Source organism: Notamacropus eugenii, chromosome 2 (genome assembly GCF_028372415.1).
Source record: "Notamacropus eugenii isolate mMacEug1 chromosome 2, mMacEug1.pri_v2, whole genome shotgun sequence".
NCBI classification, from domain to species: domain Eukaryota; kingdom Metazoa; phylum Chordata; class Mammalia; order Diprotodontia; family Macropodidae; genus Notamacropus; species Notamacropus eugenii.
In genome coordinates this window covers 372820810-372828663 of record NC_092873.1, presented here as the reverse complement: position 1 = coordinate 372828663, position 7854 = coordinate 372820810, and positions in this window count along the sequence as shown.

Genomic DNA, 7854 nt, shown 5'->3' with positions numbered 1-7854 from the left:
TTGTGTCTAACTCTTCACAAAAGATTATCTTGGCAAAAATACTGGAGTGGTTTGTCATTTCCTTCTCTGGCTCATTTTACAGATTAGAAAATCAATGCAAACAAGATTATGTGAGTTGCCCAGGGTCACACAGCTAGTAAGTGTCTGAGGTCAGATTTCAACCCAGGTTCTCCTGACTCCAGGAGCTCTATCCCCTGCGCTACCTAGCTGCCCCCTTGTAGTGCATACTTAGTGATAATTCTCTCTAGTATAGATTTCTTTTTTCCTCTTTTTTCTTTTTTTGATCCAGACCTATTATCTCCTCAGTTTGGGACTCTCCTTTTCTGGAAAATCCCTCCATCAGTGCTACTAGCTAAGCAACTCATTAGGGATGCTAGGAAGAAGGAAATGGCAAACCACTCTAATATCTTTCCCAAGAAAACCCCTAAACGGGATCACAAAGAGTTAGATACAACTAAAGCGACTGAACAATAACAACAACTCATTTGTAACTGATAATTTTGGAGAGCTGCCTGAGATACTGAAAGGTCAAGTGATTGCCCAGTTAGTATTTTTCAGAGCAGAATTTGAACCAGATCTTCCTTTCTCCAACGTTGTCCTCCAATCCATTCCACCACACTACTGCTCATATTTCTTATATTGATTTCTTGTTCTTAGATTATTCTACATCTGTGTCTTTATCATCTACTTACCCAACATTACCACCCAATACTTAAAAAGCTCTGTGATTTCATTGGTGGAGGCACACCTAACATTCACTGGATCTCAGAGTTGGGAAGGATTTCAGAAGCTCTCTAGTCTAATCAACCCATGAATAAGAATCTCTTCTACAACATATCCAAGCAGTTACTTAGCCTTTTCATGAAGATCTGGTGAGACCATACTCACAAACACCCAAAACAGCCCACTCCATTTCTGAGCAACTCCAACTGCTGGAGAAATTTTCTTTCCTAACATCAATATTTTTCCTTTGCTTGAATTTTGTTATTATTTTGTATGGGTCTATAAAGCATCCCTTTGAGTGGTATAGCACTAAATTTGTAAATTAATTTAGGAAGTATCATCATTTTTATTATAGGGACCTAGCCCAGTGGCCAAATATTCCTTGACAGAAGATCACCACCTCTGTGGCATAGTTAAGAAAAATTGTCCATTTCTAACAGCACAAGTTTATTTCAATACATATCAATTTTAAATACTCTCCATAATAGAAAATGAAAATGAAAGAGCCACAAGAGGAAAGACAAAAATGAAGAAATCAGATAAAATTTAGTTTTATTAACCAAAAGCAATAAGAGTTCCAGAACCTAAATCTTCTGTATGAACTTAAAGTCATAGAAACATTTTGACATCTATGGCTTGTGTGTTATCAGAATTTACCACTTTTTGATACTGGAATGATAGATTTTGTGAAAAAAATGTAAAGTATTGAAAAAGATCAAGGAAATGTGTCAACTTGAAGTCATAATTTGTAAAACTTATCTAAAAATAATTTAAGTTCATTAAGGAATATTAAATTTGTCTTGTCTTTCTTTTTACAAAATAATAAAGAGAAAAGTTTGTTTGCTATTTATGCTTAAATCAAATTGAGTTAAGTTGATAGAGTTCATTTGTTTTTTATTATCCTGGGTATTGTGAGAAACCCAACACATTTCACATGGAACCTAATTCCTGGTCAAATTAGGAGTCAAATAGGACATATAGATAATTTAGGAACCTAAAAGGAACTTAATACATTCTTAATGAGTGATAGAGCACTAGAAGGGGATCAATGGGCAAAAGGAAGTTTTCAAGACTTCTTGTTTGCAGGTTTTTGTCTGTTTTTTGCTTTGTTTTGCAGAAAGCAGTGTCCCATTTTGGGGCAGCTACATAGTACAGTGGATAGAACACCAGTCCTGGAGTCATGAAGGTCTGAGTTCAAATGCAGTTTCAGACGCTTACTAGCTGGGCCCTGGGCAAGTTACTTAGCCCTGATTGCCACCAAAATAAAAAAAAAATCACAGACTGGTATGATACAATCATGGAAACAGAGAATTATGGGATTTGTAGAGCTATAAGGAACCTTTAAAATTATCTGATCTAACATTCTTTCCCTCTTCTTCCTCCCCTCTCCTATACATATGTGCATGTGCTATGTTTGTCCAAGGTGAGAATTCTGCAAGGCAATAAAGAGGGAGGAATGAATAATGTACTGATACATTCTCCCTGCTTTCAATTCATCAATCCCAGTATTTACAAAATACTTCTGTGGGTCCTGGGAGTTGAATGCTGACATCTATAATGGATGGTTGTGGTCTAGTGGAAATAGCACTGGATTCAAAGGCAGAAAACTCAGATTTAAATCCCTTCTCTGAGATTTACTAGTTGTGTGACCTTGGGAAAGTCACTTAACATTTCTCTGCCTGTTTCTTTAGTGCATGTAACACAGACATAACATAGAAAGAGAGTTCAGCTCAGGAGATCAGCTCTTTCTATGCAATGCTCATGTGATGGGTGAAGTCTGGTGCTCTACATGTACCAGAGTGTGCTATGGTAAGATAACCTCATATGATCCAATGAATCAGGGGAAAGGAATAGGGAGGAATCCAGAGATTCCTCTGGGACCAGCTTCTCTCTTTGTCCCCTTTCATCCTGAGCTCTTGACTCACTAACAATCTTACTCAAGGGTTAATTTATACTAAATGAAGAATGCAGGAGGGAACTGATATGTCATTTTTTAAAAAGACACTCCTATCTCTTTCAAATAACTTACTACATACTTCGGGAGAAATTTTATGATTCTTGCTGGGTTCATAATCTTTCCCTGCTTATTATCACCTGTAGCAGATGTTGAATGTTTCTACCATATTGTCCAGACTATATATGCTTCCCACTTCAATGACCCAAATAATAGTACACACAAACAAATATGAACATGTCATCTCCTTTATCTAGCCATGAAATAGAAAATAGAGAGAAGGGATAGACCAAAAGCACAGAGGGAGGAAAAGCAGGAAGGGATGGCCAGTAAGGTTCATTAGAAATAAATTGCTGTGGCCATTGCAAAAAGCTTCTGACCACAGAAACAAGGGCAGGTTCCCCAGTTCCAATTCTGTCTTTCCTTCTTACAGGGAGGACAGCAATAGAATTTCAAAGGAATTGTTCCAAGATGGATGGGGGAAGAACCTCATTAACCACAGTCCCATCTATTACAGCCTGCCTGTGTGACAACAGCCTTGTCTGCTGTCAGTACGAACTGCCAGCACACTTCTGAACAGGAACTATCATAGCAGAGGAGGGGGGCAAAGAAACTCAGCTCTGTAATGTCCACGTCATATCAAAAGCAAAGGATGCTCCTGACTCTCATTCTCTTGACCTTGGTCCTTTTTTCCTTCTTCCTCCCCAAATCCTTTTCCAACTATACCAGATATCACCTAGTTCATGACCTCAGTGGCCAATGGAATCCTGAGAAAGCATCTGCATCTCCATGGTTACCATTACACAGACCATATTCCAGCAGAGATTTGCATGTGAAATGGGTATGATGATATTTGCACTGCCTACCTCATAATGTTGTTGTGAAGAAAGCACTTTTCGGGATGTCAAGAATTATATAAAAATGAGTTGTTGTTGTTATTGTTGTAATACCCATCTAGCTGGATATTCAGGGTTTACAGACAATAGTGCAGTAGCAAGCTTATCAGACTGTAAAATTTAGCATTGTTCCAGAGTCTAAAGCTTTTCATGAAGGAAGAGGAAGCTAGATTCTCACTAAATTTTTGTTTGGATTCATTTCCCAAATACCAAAGCAGATATCAATAGCAATTAAATATTGGCAAGATAATGGGTTATTAGAAATTCGGGAGAAGACTCTATTTCCCTCTCCCTCTTGATCTTCACTGTCTACACTGTATTTCAATTCTGTCTCTTTTTCTGTCACTGACACCACAAGAGCTCAATTCTTCACCTCTTCCTTAGATAATTGCAAATAACTTATTAACTGCTCTCTCTTTCCCACCAGTCCAATCTATAAACTTTTACTTGGTATATTTTAAAATAGGATGGATCATTCACTATCTCGGATGACTTCATTATAGTTTTGCCTAGAGGCAAGGCAGCCTGACTCAATTACTTTTAAGCTCTTTCTTTCTTTCTTCCTTCCTTCCTCTCCCTCTTTCTCTCTGTTTCTCTCTGTCTCTGTCTCTTTCTCTCTGTCTGTCTCTGTCTCTTTCTCTCTGTCTGTCTCTATCTCTGTCTCTCTCTCTCTCCCTTTCATCTGAGCCTATGATTTTTTTGCTGTGGGGAACTCCTGGGGAGAGGGGGAATTCCTTATACTGATAGCTGAGCTGTCATTTAAAAACTTAGAGCACTTTCTGAGGCATTAAGGAGTTAAATGACTTGCCCAGAGTGACACAGCCAGTATGTGTCTGAAGCAGGATTTGAAACCTGGTCTTCCTGACTCTCTTTACCTTCTATGCCATGCTGGTTCTGATAAGTTATGAATCTATTAAAAGATACTAAAGAGTATTAGAAGTTTTCTTATTTGCATTATCAGATGTACAGTGGAGTCTACCTAAAAGATTATGTGTGGTTGAGGAGGGTCACATGATCATCAAGATGACAGAATGGCTGTTTTCTAGATAATTTCCCAAACTAAAAAACTACAAAGAGGGAATTGTGTCAAATCTGTAGTAATTAAAACCATATCTCTTCCCAGCAATACAATGATTCCAGACAATTCTGAAGGACTCATGAGGAAAAATGCTATCCACATCCAGAGAAAGAACTGATGCACTCTGAATGCAGATCAAAGCAGACTATTTTCACATTCTTCATTTTTGTCATTTTTCTTTTGGTCTGTTTCTTCTTTTACAATATGACTAATATGGAAATGTTTTACATGACTACACATATATAACCTGTATCAAATTGTTATGTATATACATATAATTAGAAAAATAAAATGCTATTTTAAAAAGCCAAATCAACAAGGTAAGACGGAAGGAAGACAGAAACATTGTACCAGGTTTTGGAATTACACTGTAGAACTGAAGTATTCAAAATGTCCATTCATCCTCCTTCCCCCAGCTCCCGCTTCGGTTTAGTCAGCACAAGCACACTCAGAAGCTCAAATTTCAGGGTCCTGCTGACTCAATCTGAAACCTTCCACCCCCACAGAAGAGGCAAAAAAACCCTTGATTCTACCCAGCCTCATTTAAAAAAGGGAGTACAACTATTGGAGAAAGGGGTAGAAGATGAAGCAGCAGAAAAAAGGCTAGAGGGAAAGGGCTTTCTTGCCCCAAAGAAGGGAGAGCCAAAATAGAGTGCAGCAGTAAATGCTTAACAACTGGCTCTCTGGGGTGGGGGTGGGGGGAATGTATGCATAATAGACTTTTAAATTTAATCTGTATTACTAACATTTGCACTGTTATTTTCTTAAGTCTAGACAATCAACACAACAATAAATCGAGCTCTGATTTGTGACCTTTGCCAATTTCTGAGGTGTAAATGCTCATAATAAAAATTTAATAATTGACTCTCCAGGCAGTACAAAGTAGCTCCTGCACATCCCAATCTGAGGTCAGTTTCCTGCCTTTGGTGTTGAGTCTGGGCAAGGACACTCCCCAACTCCAAAAGGCTGAAGCCACTGAGTTACATGGATCTACATGGGTGCAGCCCAATAATGGAAGAGGGAATAGCTAATAATGAGGGGAATGTAAGACAAGCTATTAAGAAAACAAAAATAAATCTAAGAGAGAAAGTCTAAGTCTAGTTTCCAAGAAGATAAACCCACAGTGAGGTTTCTACTTAAGAGTGTCCATTCATCCTCATATCCCCAGCTCTTCCGTGTGTGGAAAGGAAAAACAAGTAATAATTTTTTTTAAAAAAGGTCATAATAACTGGGATGGAGGTAGAATAAAAGGTATGCGTTAGTCTAGAAGGGGAAATAAGAGAGTGCTATTAAAGACCTTTCCTGTAACTGGGCCTGGGGAGCGGGGGGGGGTAATCTATGATGACAGACAGAGGCCTTACATTGGGTTTAAAAGCAAGGTGATGGGGAATGGGCATAATAAGAGACCGCCTTCTCCCTTGAACTGCACAATCAAAGGCAGAAGGTGTATGGGTATCCAGGGACAGTCAGCATCCCAGGTGGTAAGGAGTACATAGATGCAAAGTTAGTATAGACTGGCCTTAGTGGGTAGGAGTGGGTTTCATGACTCAGGATAAAGAATGATTTCCAGAATGTTTTACTGTTTATTTAATGAATTCATATCCCTAGGAATGAGATACAACAGAAAATGGTTCCATTAAGAACAAAACAAAACATAAAATAAATAAGTACAGCAAAGAAGAATGAAGGAATATATACAAATTCACAAACAGAAATGGAATAGAAGAAAATTCAAATATGATAATCCAATGTTCTGCCATAAGGGACATAGAAAGAATAAGGAAGGAACACACAAGAGTATAGCCCATGAACAGCAAAACAGAATTCAGAAAAGAGTAGAGGTAAATGGAGATAAAGAAGAGGACAAAGGAAATGAAAACTTCTTAGGAAAAGATGCCACAAAAAAAAATCTATTACCTAAGGTAAGAAGTTAGATGAGGATAGGGAAAGAGGATTTTCAGCCACCTGCTAATCTGGATAGGGGGAAAGAAGGGTCAAAGACAGGCCAAAACAGGTAAAGACAGAATGAAAAAGAAATGAACAATTTTAAATAGAACTAGGAAACTTGGGATAGGGCGAGTAAGCAGAAGATGTGGGGAGAGTCTATGAGAATAAACTAGAATCAAAAGTATAAACAAAGCTAATAATAGGAACAAAGTGCTGACTTAAAGGAGGAAGAGTATAAAGATTAATATGAAAGAAACAGAGAAAAATACAAACTCAACAGTTATGACCTTAAATGTGAATGGTTTTTTAAATAAAAAAAAATTAAAGAGAATGGCAGAATGGATAAGAAAAAGAATTCAATGACTTGCAGGATACTAAAAATATATATAAAATATATATATAACCAGTATGAAAATGATAGACTGGAATGATATTTACTGTGTGTCCAACTTCAAAAAATTTAGAACAATTATGATATTAGAAAAAAACAAAAATAGAAATTCACAGTGTCAAGAGAGCTAAAAAGATAAATTACATCATGCCTAAAGCTACTACAATCAATGAAACAATATTATTATTTAACCTATATATACCAAATGTTGTGGCATCTAAAGTCATTTTTAAAAAGTTAATTGGATTGCAAAAAGACATGGATAGTAACATAATTACAGGAAATTTTAATGTCCCTTTTTCAGAATTGGATAAATCCAATAAAACATATATAACTAGCAGACTGTTGAAGAAATTTGATTTAAAAGGACTGTGGCACTCTGAATAAAAACATTAAAGAATATATACACATATATCACAGCATTCATGTGGTACTTTACAAAAATGGACCATGTGCTATTAGAGTATAGTGAAATGATAAATAAATGTTAAAAGATGGAAATTTGAAATTCATCCACCAGAAAGCATAATGTATTGAAACAGTAATTAACAAAGAGAAAACAAATAAAAGATACAGTCATACATGAGGACTTAATCAAACAAGGGATAGAGGAGAGCAAGGAGATCACAAAAGATAAAATGGACAATCAAGAAGTATTTATTAAATGCCTATTCTGTGTCAGGCATCCTGATATATACTAGGGATAAAAAGACATACACAAAACTATTCCCATTATGGGTGATACAGAAAAATATTCTACATGATTTTTGTCCCCAAAGAACTTACAGTCTAGATAGATGAGACCATTAAATCATAGTAAAGAATACAAGGAAACATTTAACTGCTAACTTTGATCTATAAGTTC